Source organism: Phyllobates terribilis, unplaced genomic scaffold (genome assembly GCF_046119375.1).
Source record: "Phyllobates terribilis strain yellow unplaced genomic scaffold, ASM4611937v1 Scaffold_10__3_contigs__length_209671492, whole genome shotgun sequence".
Lineage (NCBI taxonomy): Eukaryota > Metazoa > Chordata > Amphibia > Anura > Dendrobatidae > Phyllobates > Phyllobates terribilis.
In genome coordinates this window covers 107,789,121-107,804,488 of record NW_027362770.1, presented here as the reverse complement: position 1 = coordinate 107,804,488, position 15,368 = coordinate 107,789,121, and the positions used below count along the sequence as shown (strand labels likewise).

Sequence of the window (15,368 nt, the reverse complement as noted above, 5' to 3'; positions counted from 1 at the left end):
AAGCTGTGCAACAAGATGAAGGTCCTGAACGAGAGAACTTTCCTCTAAAAAAACCCTATTTAGACTTTCCTAATAGTTCACATAAAATTGGGTCTTGTAGACTGGACAATACCTTTAAGATTGGTGCTACAGGTAGATTTTGACCGCGATTCAGAACATGTGTCCAAAAATCACTACCTTACATTAAGACCTACAAGGCATCGCAACAACAAGTAAGTCACAAAACGTGAAACCTAGTTGCGAAATTTTGAGACTTCTTTGCCATAGTTGAAGTTCCAATGTGACCAGTATCATACTGCTATGTGGCATAAGCAGCATAAAGCAATTTTTGGAGTGGAACCCCAGCCAAAAATGAGCATATAAATATGCTCCACAAGTTCATATGGGCATCACAGAGTGCTTGGTAAAATGGTGCCATTTCCGCAAGTAAACAGCCCCATTCTTTTTCGGACTATCTGAGTTTTTTTGGATTCTTTATAGGGCTGATAAGGGGGTAAAAAGTAATAAAAGCTTATACCTTGTCTTAGACCCGTCCCTCAGTTGCTCCCCCGAGGTCCTCCACTCGCTATCCTCTTCAGATTTTCTGGTTGTAGATCTCACATGGGGAACAACGTAAGACAATGATATGAGGCGAAGTGTCAGAAGGTGTGAAGAGTACAAGATAGCAAGCGGAGGACCGGGGATGGGGGGGGGTGACAACTGAGGAGCGGACCTAAGACTGGAGAGTGTAAGCCATATTTAACCCCTTCTTGGCCCTCCAGTTTTTTAGACGTTGGATTCTAGAGAGACCTCAGCGCATTAGTCAGAGGAGAATAAATATCTTTTGAAGGCATTTCTGATCCAGACTTACTTTATTTCTTTATTTTGGACTGGATTGAATATGTCCAAAATTAATTTTGTGAAATTCGTTCATCTCAATTTGCACTGACAGTGGACTTGGCCAATTTGTGCATTACATAGTCAGCCTTTCACTTGAGGCCAGATTCTATATAAAAATGGGTGGTCTTCGTGACCATTCCTTTACGTTTATAATTGTCCTTCAGGCAGTGGTTACTCCTAGATGCCGACAATTTTAATTAATGCTACTGCTTGCAAAATTGTAGTGAACTTGTAGGGCAAAATTACAAACTTTCTTCAAAGGGGTTTGATAACTTTGGGGATTTTTTTTTCTTTAAATGTGTGCATTTGGGGCTAATTTTTTTAGCAATTTGACTTTTACACTCTCTTTCTCTATGCACTCTCTCTCTATGCACATTCAACTTTAATGTGTTCTGTGGTCATAAATCAAAAGCAAGAAGTTCAGAAAAAGACAGAGAAAAAAGTTTTAAGACCATCAGAAGGAGCTCACTGACAGATTCGCAGTGAACTCATTCTGCAGCCAGCAATAGACATTGCAACACATAGGCTATAAAATGCAAACTTTCACATCTTTAATGAAACGCAATTGCAAAAATATGATTTAAAGCATATATGCATTTAATTAAAAAAAGGCAACAAAAATGTCTTCTGATAAAAGTCTTCAGTCGTTCTATGTGACTACAGACTTCTGAATCTTGATAGCATGCGGTAAACACGAGGTTAGGATTCACAGGTATTGCTGGTGAGAGTGGGCAGTCACGTGACTGCATGTACCATATATGATTTGCATATTTCCGGACACATTCTGACTAGACGTACCTGCCTAGGTAAATTGAGAGAAGCCAAGCATGTCTAGTCGGCATGTGACCGCTTAGATGTAAATCGCATACTTGTAGTCTCTTTGCCGCCCACAGTCACTGGCAATACCGGTGAATCCAGACAGCGTGCACACCGCAACCTGTCAGGATTTAGAAGTCTGCAGTTACATAGAGTGACGGCAGACTTTTATCAGAAAACTGGACTTACCTTTTAATCTTTCAACAGATTATGTAGAAAAAAAAACAATCTGCCGTACTGGATTTCTTGACAGCACATTAGTTTTAATTTTACTTTTATGCTTACACTTGTGGCTATAATCAGACATAATGAATTGTATGCATCTGACAATCCTTCCAACAGGTGCTGCCCGTGCTAGCCCGGTCATTCATCTGACAGTCAGTGTCCATCTCATATCAATGACAAGCTTAATTTCCGTAGTATCAGAAGGTGGTCTACCCCTTTATTCCAGTAGTCCGGAAAATGCTGCTGTCAGTATTAATCACTATTATAAAAAGAGGATACAAAAGTAACCGACCCACCACTATAGGGTCAAAGACTGTAACCCAATCTCTGAGAAATCCTCAGATCAGCCGAAAATATAATTAGCACATGTAATATTTCGTCTACGTGGAGCAGCATCGCCGAATCCAGCTGCGTCCTTACGAGTGACCTTGACTCATCTCTGCAATCTTCCGTCACACCCATCTTAATTCATTTACCCATCTCAATAATTCATCACTCAGGTGCTTGCCGCAGTGAGGTGCGCCGTGGGGTCTGCAGATCTGGGGGTGAACGTATCATGTCATCGCCAGCTGGAACAGATTAGACTGCAGATATCATCTGTCACTTACCTGGATACCTGAGAACAAAGAAGATGTCTCCTAGCAACACGGCCGCATCCACCCTCCCGAGGACCAATTTGGGAATGTTCCATCTAAACTCTGTAGCAAATCTCCTGAAGGGTCACAGCTGAGAGCGGCATGTGTGCAGCTGCAGGCCCTGGAGCAGAACCCCCCCTCTTCGCCTCCCTCCTTCCTCTTCATCCTGCCTGCTTCTCCCAGTCTCAGAAAGCTCATTTAGCACCCAAGGGAACCATAGATCATCTGCTTAGTACCATGGGTGGCAGGGGCGAATGTGTGCACATGACAAGTCCCGAATCCCAGACACAAGGAGATGCGTGTCCATGTATACAGTCACTGTGCTGTGATATAATGGATGCACACAGATGGCCTGGCCACTGACGGCTCACATTATTTCACCCCTGTATAATGTAACAAGATCTGTTTTTTCACTGCAGTAAATAAATGAGAGCAGACTGGCACCTCATCATGTCTCAGCAGCGACGGCTCTGCTGGTACTGCCACGGGACGTTTACTCCATAGCAGTGGCGTAACTATAGTCCGATGGGCTCCGGTGCAAGATTTGGATTGGGGCCCCCCATCCTTGTGTGTGTATATGCATATATATATATATATATATATATATATATATATATATGTATATATACATATATCTCACCCATCCTGGTATATATCCCCCATCATAGGTCTCATCCTGGTATGTATATCCATCGCTCCCAACTGTCCCGTATACAGGGCGTGCTGACTTCACTACTCTGCAGCCTCTGCTCTGACAGTGCAGAGTGTGGGAAGACGCTGAGGAGTCCTGACCTGCCACCAGCGAGGAAAGGAAAGGTAAGTATTTGATTTTTTATATATATATATATATATACTGTATGTGGCTATATATGGGGCCCATACTGTATGTGGCTGTATATGGGGCACGTTCTGAGTGGAGCAATATATGGGGCCCATACTGAATGGAGCAATATATGGGGCCCATACTGGATGGATCATTATATGGGGCCCATACTGAATGGAGCAATATATGGGGCCCATACTGGATGAATCAATATATGGGGCCCATACTGGATGGATCATTATATGGGGCCCATACTGAATGGAGCAATATATGGGGCCCATACTGGATGAATCAATAGATGGGGCCCATACTGAATGGAGCAATATATGGGGCCCATACTGGATGAATCAATATATGGGGCCCATACTGGATGGATCATTATATGGGGCCCATACTGAATGGAGCAATATATGGGGCCCATACTGGATGAATCAATATATGGGGCCCATACTGGATGGATCAATATATGGGGCCCATACTGAATGGAGCAATATATGGGGCCCATACTGAATGAAGCAATATATGGGGCCCATACTGGATGGATCAATATATGGGGCCCATACTGGATGGAGCAATATATGGGGCCCATACTGGATGGATCATTATATGGGGCCCATACTGAATGGAGCAATATATGGGGCCCATACTGGATGAATCAATATATGGGGCCCATACTGGATGGATCAATATATGGGGCCCATACTGAATGGAGCAATATATGGGGCCCATACTGAATGAAGCAATATATGGGGCCCATACTGGATGGATCAATATATGGGGCCCATACTGGATGGAGCAATATATGAGGTCCATACAGAATAGAGCAATATATGGGGCCTGTACTGAATGGAGCAATATATGGGGCCTGTACTGAATGGAGCAATATATGGGGCCCGTACTGAATGGCGCAATATATGGGGCCCATACTGGATGGAGCAATATATAGGGCCCATACTGGATGGAGCAATATATGGGGGCCATACTGAATAGAGCAATATATGAGTTCCATACAGAATGGAGCAATATATGGGGCCCATACTGGTTGGAGCAATATATGGGGCCCATACTGGATGGAGCAATATATGTGGCCCATACTGGATGGATCAATATATGGGGCCCATACTGGATGGACCAATATATGGGGCCCATACTGGATGGAGCAATATATGGGGGCCATACTGAATGGAGCAATATATGAGTTCCATACAGAATGAAGCAATATATGGGGCCTGTACTGAATGGAGCAATATATGGGGCCTGTACTGAATAGAGCAATATATGGGGCCCGTACTGAATGGCGCAATATATGGGGGTCCGTACTGAATGGAGCATTATATGGGGTCCATTATTCTGTATGGAGCATTATATGGGACCCATTATTCTGTATGGAGCATTATATGGGGCCCATTATTCTGTATGTAGCATTATATGGGGCCCATTATTCTGTATGGAGCATTATATGGGGCCTATTATTCTGTATGGAGCATTATATTGGCTCATTATTCTGTATGGAACATTATATGGGGCCAATTATTCTGTATGGAGCATTATATGGGGCCCATTATTCTGTATGGAGCATTATATGGGGTCCAATATTCTGTATGGTGCATTATATGGTGTCCATTATTCTGTATGAAGCATTATATGGGGCCCATTATTCAGTACGGTGCATTATATGGTGTCCATTATTCTGTATGAAGCATTATATGAGGCCCATTATTCTGTATGGAGCATTATATGGGGCCCATTATTCTGAATGGAGCATTATATGGGGCTCATTATACTGTATGGAGCATTATATGGGGCTCATTATACTCTATGGAGGACTATACTGTCCGGTCTAAAATGAAATCTTTTGAATGCCCCCAGGGAACGCGCTGTGAGGATTCGCCGATTTCAGAGCTATTGTAGAATTTACAATAGATATCACTCATGTAATGTAAGAAGTGAAATCTATGCATTGTACTATACCTATGTTTCTCTGCCGTATCAGTGCATCATGAATCGTGGTATGTGTTAAAGGGGCCCACTGAGACTCTTTCGCCCGGGGCCCGTGAAAACCTGGAGCTGTCCCTGGGAGAAAGAAATGGTATATGGTCGTGGATTGGGGTGTGACCATGGGCGTGGCTAAAACTTGCCGCTGCGCGTGTAGCGCGATATGTCCCTCTTTCTCTTCTTCCAAAGTTGGGACATATGTGTATATCCCTCATCCAGTAATATATGTCTCTTATCTTGGGACCCATCTGGTATACAGTATATCCCCCCTCCTAGTAAATATATATCCCCCATCCTGGAATATATGTCTCTTATCTTGGGCCCCATCTGGTATACAGTATATCCCCCCTCCTAGTAAATATATATCCCCCATCCTGGAATATATGTCACTTATCTTGGGCCCCATCCTGGTATATATATATCCCCCATTCTGGTATATATATATACCCATCATAGCCCCATCCTGGTATGTGTGTTACCCATCCTGGAATATATGTCCCTTATCCTGGGCCCCATCCTGGTATATATCCCCCATCCTAGGCCCCATCTTGGTATATATATCCCCCATCCTGGTATATATACTCCCCATCCTGGAATATATGTCCTTTATCCCAGGCCTCATCCTGGTATATATATCCCCCATCTTAGGCCCCATCCTGGTATATATGTTCCCCATCCTCATATATAAATCCTCTATCCTGGTATATTTATGTCCCTTATCCTGGGCCCCATCCTGGTATATATATGCCCCATCCTTTCTGACACTGTTCTTTAATGCATAGAAAAAAATAAATGATTCTACTCACCTTCACTCAGCTCCCCTGCCACGCGGCGTCCTCTTCTGAACCCGACAGCTGATTTCAGCGTGCAAGCGACGGGAGTGCATGACGTGACTGCCATGCACACCAGTCACGTGCCTCTGATTGGCCAACAGCGTGTATTGGCACGCAAGGACCCGACGGGTCTCTGTGCCACAATACACTTCAGCTGGGTGCGTGTCCTTGGATTCACATTCAGCTTAAGTTTGAGCTGGCACCGGAGGGCCACCAGGAGCACGAGCCCGGTCGTGACCTCTGCGACCGCGATTATTACGCCCCTGCTCCATAGAATTAATCTATGTATGTGACTCATAGCTGCAAACATTTTCTGCAGGCAGGGACGTACATAAAATTTATGGGGTCCCATAGCTAAAGTAGCCTTGCCCCCCCTCTAAAAGAAAAAAATAAAATTATTGGAATAAACCGAGTCATATCTCCCAACTTTTATAAATAGGGGGAGAGACATATTGTGGCACGTACACAGTAATTATGCCCCTGTTGCCCTATTGAAGCACCCTTAGTGTTCTCAATGACCATTATAGAGTATGATGCTCCCCACACCTGTCAGTATGATGCCCTCATAGCCATCACTCAGTATGAAGGCCCCACTCAGTATCATTGCCCCGACATAGTATGATGGCCTCTCAGTATAATGCTCCCACATCCCCCACTCAGTATTATTCCCCAACAGCCCTCCATCCCACACAGTTTCACGGTCCCCACAGTCCCCTACACAGTATGATGAACCCTCATTATGATGCTTCCACAGCTCCCCACTCAGTATAAGGGTCCCCAATGCCAGCCCCCCACTCCGTATGAGGGTCCTCAATACCAACCCCCCACTCAGTATGATGACACCCAATGCCAGCCCCCCACTCAGTATGATGGCCCCCAGCTAATGACATTTTAAAAAAAATAAAATAAACATTATTCATTTCGCCTGGCGTGCTACTGACTGGCACAGGCTGAAAAATGGCTCATAGAGCCTTTGGCTCCCTGACCTACCATGCTATTAGGATATATTCACACACTGCGTTTTTTCAGCGTTTTTTATGCAAATTTTCAGCTACGTTTTACAGTACCAGCAAAGTCTATGACATTCCACAAATCTCATGCACACAGCTTGGTTTTTGTTTCATCAGTATTTTGTGCTTTGCATGTTTTTTTGCAGAATAGAGCAGGTCACTTCTTTCAGTGTTTTTCAGCGTTTTTCACCCATTGGAAGTAATGAGTGGTGAAAAAACTTTGAAAAAACACACCATAAATGCAGGTGTCAGTTTTTTCAGAGTTTTTGTGCCAAAACCTGATTATACAGAATGAAATTTTTTTTTCTTCAATAAACTTTATGTACATGCATAAAGAGACAAAAGGACAGTGAAAAAAACAAAAAACGCAGCAAAAAACAAGCAAAAAACCAAGTCATTGGGGTATTGGAAAGAAAAATCAGATTTCCTCCAATTAGACTTTTGGAGTTCTTCAAGGGGTTGTCCACTACTGTACAACTCCTGGGTGCTGCATAAAGTAATCATACTAAATGCTTACCTCCTGGAGAGCTGCTCTCAGCCTCGTGTACCTCACCGGTCTAGTGACGTAACGTCACATGACCACTGCAGCTAATCGGCTGCAGCCTTCACATTTTTTTATGAGCTTTAGGCTGCGTGCCCACGTTGCGTATTACAAGCGTATACGCTGCGGAATTTCCGCAGCGTAAACGCTTGTAAAACGCATGTATATCCGCACCCCATGGTCCCCAATGGCATTCCGCAATGTCAATGCCCATGCTGCGGATTTTTCCGCAGCGTATATGCTGCGGTCAAAAATCCGCAGCATGTTCATTAATTTTGCGTTTCCGCATGCGGAATCAATGTGCGGATGGTACCCAAGTCTGGATGAGAGGAGATTCTCCTCCAGATCTGGGTACCAAAGAACCTGTAAAAAAAAGAATAAAATAAAGCTTATACTTATCTTCTGATGTCTTCCCGGTGTTTTCTCGCCATCGCTCTGCTGTGTGAAGGACCTGCCACGTCATGAGTCATGTGACCCATCACATGACTCAATGACGTCACCGCAGGTCCTGCATACAACAGCGTGAGCCGCTCAAGACTCCGGACGGGGCAGAGAATGCATCAGAAGGTGAGTATAAACTTTATTTTTTTATTTTTTACCATTCTGATTCTTTTTTTTTAACTATTACTTGGTCACACTATATATGTCGGTTGCATGGATTTATATAGTGTGACCAACTTGTCAAGCACTTTTCCAAGTGATGCTTAAATCACTTGGAGAAGTGCTTGATAACCCGCATGCGGAAATGCATGCAAAGACGCTGCAAAGACGCCTCACAAACGCTTCTACCTGGCGGGAAAACCGCATGTAAAATCCGCATGCGATTTTCCCGCCAGGGAGAAGCGTGGAAAATATGCTTCAGTTCCGCAACGTGGGCACATAGCCTTAGAAACACTCTCACAAAAATATGAAGGCTGCAGCCAATCAGCAATGGACAAGTCCTTTAAGAGGTCTAACACTGATAGGTATCCTTGGTAGGAGATCTGCCTCCATGAACTCTGCTGAATAGCGCAATGATCTGTGACATTTCAGGGGAATATGGGAGCAGGAGATGGACGTTCTCTATCACCTATCATCAGTTGGAAAGTCTATGTTATTTGCCTACATATTAGCCTGTATTCACATGTATGGACCACAATGCCTCGACCGACTGCAGGTCTACTAACCCAGACTAACAGCCATACATGCCTGTGAGGATTTTAGTTTAGGTCTGTGCATTGAAACAAGGGCATGTGAATGTGGCACTGTATTTCTGTCTGATGATAATGAGATGACTACTATATGTAAAGTAAACTGTGCAAAGCAGGTGTCAGCGGACACAGAGGGCTGAGAGTGAAAACTGCAAGATTTCAGGATTATTTTTAATATAGGTAATGACTTGGACTAGTGAATAAAATCATCAACAATCATTTAGATATGTTTAACATAAAACTTAATTGACCCAATAGATAATTTTTTTTTCCACAACAGTTTTACATGAAAAGGGTTGTCGAAAATGGACAACCAGAATAGCTGATCTTTGTGGGTCCACATTTTGTGCAGAGTAGACAGTCATTCTTGTAAAGATTAGGCTACTGCTATAGAGTGACACTTGTTGTGAGACATTGAGATTACAGCGTTACACTGCAACACTGGATGTATCGATCTCCTATGGTATCGCGTTGCGACCCGTGACATATTTTGTGACTGCGACACAGGGTTGCATATGTTTCCAAAAGCGTTACAAGTGATATAAGACTTGTGTGCAACTTATCTGCAACTTTGCTGTTTTATTCACAGCAAAATCTGAGCTCTAAAATTGTAGCACGAAAGCAAGCCACAGACAAATGTGTAATATGTAAATAAGCTGTTAAGATCTATGGGCCGGAGATAGATCTTACAAACAATCTGCCCCCAGAGCTTATTTTAAATGACAGGGGGCGTTACCTGCATGAGACATATAATGACTGAGTGTTTGCTCTCCTGATCTACATGTCTCACACTGGTAACTCCCCCTTTCATTTAAAATAAGCTTGGGGAGATATATGTCCCACCCATAGATCATAACAGCTCATTTATATATTACAAAAAAAAAATGTGGATTTCTCTGGAATAAGACATCAGATCACGGATATCAAGGCATCACATTATTCAGCTTCCTATGACCTACATGCCCATATAGACGGCTTAGGAGGGTTTATCCTGCTGACAGATTCTCTTCAAACTTTAGATGATTGCTGAATTCTGAAAGACTATCCTGTACATTTACTATCTCTGTTATAGCTACATAGACTTCTGAATGGTAGAGATAAATGCATCCGCTGCTTAGGTAAGAATCCAGCAGAAGACATAATCGGATTAGAGTCTTTATTGACCAGCGGAGTTCTCTATGCTTTTTCTGATGTATTGATTGGTATTTATGGAGTACACTAGATGGTGGCCCGATTCTAATGCATTGGGTATTCTAGAATATGTATGCGGCCAACCGGGCGCAATCAGCAAAACGGTGTTTAAATTTGGCGGCAAGATCGGTGATTGGTCACGGGTGGCGGCCGCGACCAATGAGCGAACTGTGTTAGTGAGGACCGGAGAGCATGTTTAAATTTGGCGATAAAATCGACCAATCAGCAGAGCGTTGTTTAAATTTGGCGGCAATCTCGCTGATTGGTCTCGGCCGGCCTGCCTCTGGGACCAATGAGCAGAGCGATGTTTAAATTTGGCGCCAAAATCGCTGATTGGTAGCGGTCGCTGGCGGCCGCGACCAATCAGCACAGTGGTGTTTACATTTGGCGCCAATCTCGCTGATTGGTCGCGGTCGGCCGGCGGCCGCGACCAATCAGCAGAGCGGCGTTTAAATTTGCAGCCTATATCGCTGATTGGTCGCGGCCGGCCACCGCGACCAATCAGCAGAGCTGCGTTTAAATGTGCCGCTCATCTCGCTGATTGGTCGCGGCCGGCCACCGTGACCAATGAGCAGAGCGGCGTTTAAATTTGCCGCCCATCTCGCTGATTGGTCGCGGTGGCCGGCCGCGACCAATCAGCAGAGCGGCGTTTAAATTTGCCGCCCATCTCGCTGATTGGTTGCGGCCGGCCACCGCGACCAATCAGCACAGCGGCGTTTAAATTTGCCGCCAATCTCGCTGATTGGTCGCGGTGGCCGGCCGCGATTAATCAGCAGAGCGGCGTTTAAATTTGCCGCCCATCTCGTTCATTGGTCACGGCCGGCCACCGAGACCAAGCAGCAGAGCGTTGTTTAAATTTGGCGCCAATCTCGCAGATTGGACGCGTCTGGCGTCCCCGACCAATCAGCAGAGCGTTGTTTAAATTTGGCGCCAAGCTCGCGACCAATTAGCACAGCAGTGTTTAAATGTGGCGTCAAAATTGGTGATTGGTCGCGGCCGCTATTTAAATGTGGCGCCCAAATCGGTGCCCGCGACCAATCAGCAGAGCGGTGTTTAACTTTAGCGCCAAGATCACTGATTGGTCGCGTGCGGAGAGGGCGACCAATCAGCGAATCGTATTGGTGAGGAGCGGGGAGCGGAATCGTATTAGTGAGGACCCGAGAGCGGCGCTGCCTGTGCGGCTACTTCCGCTGCGAGAAGCCGGGAGATGAGCGACTGCTCGCAGCAGAAGTATCCCGACCCGCAGCGCCGCTCCCCGGTCCTCCCTTGACACCCTAGTCGCTGATGTCCCCACAGTATCCGCATGGTGTTACTAAGGTCCGGACATTTGTGTTAAAAATCGCTGATTGGTCGCTGGCACTGCCCGCGACCAATCACCGATTTTGGCGCCAAATTTAAATATCGGCTGCGACCAATCGCCGATCTTGGCTCCACATTTAAACACTGCTGTGCTGATTGGTCGCCGACGCTGGGCGTGACCAATCACCGATTTTGGCGCCACATTTAAATAGCGTCCGCGACCAATCAGTACAGCGGTGTTTAAATGTGGAGCCAAGATCGGTGATTGGTCGCGGCCGATATTTAAATTTGGCGCCCAAATCGGTGATTAGTCGCGGGCAGTGCCAGCGACCAATCAGCGATTTTTAACACAAATGTCCGGACCTTTGTAACACTATGCGGATACTGTGGGGACATCAGCGGCTAGGGTGTGAAGGGAGGACCGGGGAGCGGCGCTGACATCCAATTGGTCGCGGCCGCTATTTAAATGTGCCGCACAAATCGGTGATTGGTCACCGTCTTGGCCCGCGACCAATCACTGATCTTGCCGCAAAAGTTAAACACTACTGTGCTGATTGGTCGTGGACGCTGCCCGCGACCAATCACCGATTTGGGCGCCAAATTTAAATATCGGCCGCGGCCAATCACCGATCTTGGCTCCACATTTAAACACCGCTGTGCTGATTGGTCGCGGCCGATATTTAAATGTGGAGCCCAAATCGGTGATTGGTCGCGGGCAGCGTCCGCGACCAATCAGCACAGCGGTGTTTAACTTTTGCGCTAAGATCAGTGATTGGTCGGGTCCGAAGACCGCGACCAATCATCGAATCGTCTTGGTGAGCACCGGGGAGCGGCGCTGCCTGTGCGGGTACTTCCGCTGCGAGAACCCGGGACATGAGCGGGTGCTCGCAGCAGAAGTATCCCGACCCGCAGCGCCGCTCCCCGGTCCTCTCTTCCGCATGGAGGTCAGCAACGCCGGCGGTCCTTCCGCTGCTACCGGCCGGGAGATGAGCGCCTCGCGCCGCTCATCTCCCGGCTGCATCTCCGTCCCGCAGATGGGTCCGGCGGTCGAGCTCCTTCTGCTGGTACCGGCTGGGAGATGAGAGCCTCGCGGCGCTCATCTCCCGGCTGCATCGCCGCTCAGCTCCGTCCCGCAGATGAGCCGCTAACGGCCGCCATCTTTTTTCAGAAATCCCACGGCGCTGATTGGCCGCTGCCGGACCAATGAGCGACGCGGGATTTCCTGGACAGACAGACAGACAGAAAGACAGACAGACAGACAGACGGGATAAGACGATTATATATATATAGATAGGCTTCACTGCAATGTGATAAGATTAGTGGCTTGGGCAGGACACTTCTGGTTCTCTACTGGGGAACCCATCACATGAAGGGGCCCACTTGGACTCACGGCCACTTCTGTCATTAGGCAGAAGGTGGCGCTCTGAGGAGTCATAGAGACATGGTGGGAAATGCCTGTCTGAGTGAGACTCTGCACAGCGGCCGATCTCAGAGTCTCAGTGCAGCGTGCGTTGCGGGCTGGAGCTGACCAGACAAGCTTCTTCCTACAGGCCGGCAGCGCTGTCGTTAGCTCCACCCCATGTGTGCGCTCTGATAGGTCCACACACACTGGACTTCCTCTGGGTCCTAGTGCCCACCTAATGTTGAGTGAAGACACTTCCTGGCCCTGATCTTATTTTCTTCGTCACCGCTGCCCACCAAGCTTTAAATGGAAAATTGCCATCCATTAAGCCTGCCTGCAAACTTCATCTGTAAACTTATAATTATGTTTATTAAATTCAAGCATGGTTCCTGTGGGGATGGGGAGAATGTAAAAGGAGGGGGGGAGTGGAAGGGAGTAGTGGGGGTGGCGCTGGGGGCTTTATTGCCATAATGCTTAGTTTTATGAGATTATATGCAATCTTATGACATAGTTGCTGTCCGGGGAGAGTGGAGATGGGGAGGTAGGGGGCTTAATATAATCCCCAGCCTGATAGTATAACAAGCCCCCATACAGTCACTATGGCATTAGCGGCACTGTATTTAAAGGGGTAGTCCTGTCTACAAGTACAAGTCACTCTATGTGACCACAGACTTGTGAATCCTCACATTGTGTGTACTGCATGCTGTGAGGATTCGCCATTGCCGGGAGCGGGCACTACAAGTATGTGCTATACACACTCCCGGTCACGTACCGACAGGGTGGGCACAGCCTTGTTCAATGCACATGTATTGAGTGAGGCTGGAAACTGTCAAGTTGGAATGTGGCCGGGAGTATGGATATCATTTGTAGTGCCCGCTCCCAGCAACGGCGAATCCTCGCAGTACGCATGATGTGAGGATTCACAAGCCTGCAGTCACATACAGCATCTTGTAGACTTCTAGTTTAAGACAGGACAACCCCTTTAATATTTTCATAATAAGAGGCTAATTATTTGTATAAAGTTCTTAAAAGGAACCTTTCACCAGGTTTTCCCCATATAAAGTATGGCCAGCATCTTTCAGCCCTGTTACAGCATACTAGTATGCTATCTGTAAGGGTCCAATCCTCTATACAAGGCACAAAAAAGACCTTTTATTATACTTACAAACAGCACAGTCCGGTCTGATGGGCGTCTCGGGTCTTGATCCGGCGAATCCTCTCATCTTCCGATCTTTGTCCTCCTTCTTGCTTCATGTGGATGAGCATCCTGCATCATCCACACAATGTCCTCCATCACACTCCTGCGCAGACGCACATCTCTGTGCAGTGCCGAGCGCAGAGCACAGTGATGTAGTGCGCATGTGTCGCCTTTACCTACGGGTCATCGGCGCTCTTTGGCCTTTCCCAGCTCATGCGCACTACAGTACTCTGCTCTGCCCTCAGCATGGCAGAGGGACGTGCGTCTGCACAGAAGCGCGACTGAGGATATGTGGATGACGTTGGATGCATCATCCACACGAAGCAGGGAAGGAGGATGGTAATCATAAGAAGAGAGGAGGCACCGATCAAGACCAGAGATGCCTATTGGACCAGAGCACACCCATTGTAAGTTTAAGAAAAGGTGTTTTTCATGCCTTGTAGAGCGGATTGGGGACTTGTATAAAGCATACTAGTATACTGTAACAGAGGGCTTACAGGTGATGGCAGTACTTTATAGGGGGAAAACCCGATGACAGGTTACCTTTAAAGTGGTTGTGCAGGCATGGAATAAAAGTCTGCAGCCACTTTACATGGCTGCAGACTGCCAAATCATGACAGGGTGCGGTGCGCCTGCTGTAATGAGTCCCCAAAATCACTGATGCAATTAGGCGGTCATGTGGCCACATGTATGCTATTTGCATGTGCCGACTAGATAAGTTTGGCTTTTCACAATACAAGAGAATTGAGAGAAGCTGGAAGAGTCTAGTTGACACATGACCACATGTTGCAGACCTGCGATTACATGACCGCCTGCTCACATCAGCGATGCTGGGGACATGAGCCATTATTACTGTACATGTGGGGACTCGGGGGACATTATTAAATGTTAAGTGTGCACTTAAGAAGCATTATTGGGGCACTCAGAGTAGTGTGACTGTCAAAGGTGCGCAGGGGGCATTACCACTTTGTGGACACTGTTTTGTAGGGCACTTACACATGGCATTAATAATTTCTAGGGGTCAGATTTACCATCTAGTGGGCATAAAGGAGGAATTATTACTATGTAAGGAACACAGTGGTGGGGCACTAAGTGGAGTGTTGTTATTGTGCCACACAGCAGGTGCAGTAATAGGGACACAAAAGGCAACAGTGGCTCAGTATTGGGGTATCAGCAAGATGAGGAGTTTGTGCAGGCTGGGAATAGATGGGGGCGGAGCTGGAAAAGTGAGAAGTCATGTGTCTTTGTTGTAATCTCTGCAGACAAGTCGTAACTGGAGAAGTTGTCATGTCGGTCTGGGCCAGATGGAAGAGACGAGAGAAGTGAATGAC

General features: G+C 46.5%; 1 protein-coding gene across 3 annotated transcripts in view; it reads right to left on the bottom strand.

Annotated features, from left to right (window-relative positions):
- Nucleotides 1-15,368, bottom strand: part of RELL2 (RELT like 2) — a 161,967-nt gene that overhangs the window by 133,597 nt on the left and 13,002 nt on the right. Inside the window, exon 1 of one of the 3 annotated variants that reach the window (XM_073649732.1) lies at nt 2,529-2,718. The exons of the other annotated variants lie outside the window; for them this stretch is intronic. The gene's annotated coding sequence lies outside the window, so the exon portion shown is untranslated. Of the gene's footprint in view, nt 1-2,528; nt 2,719-15,368 lie in introns of those variants that run through there. 3 annotated transcript variants of the gene reach the window in all.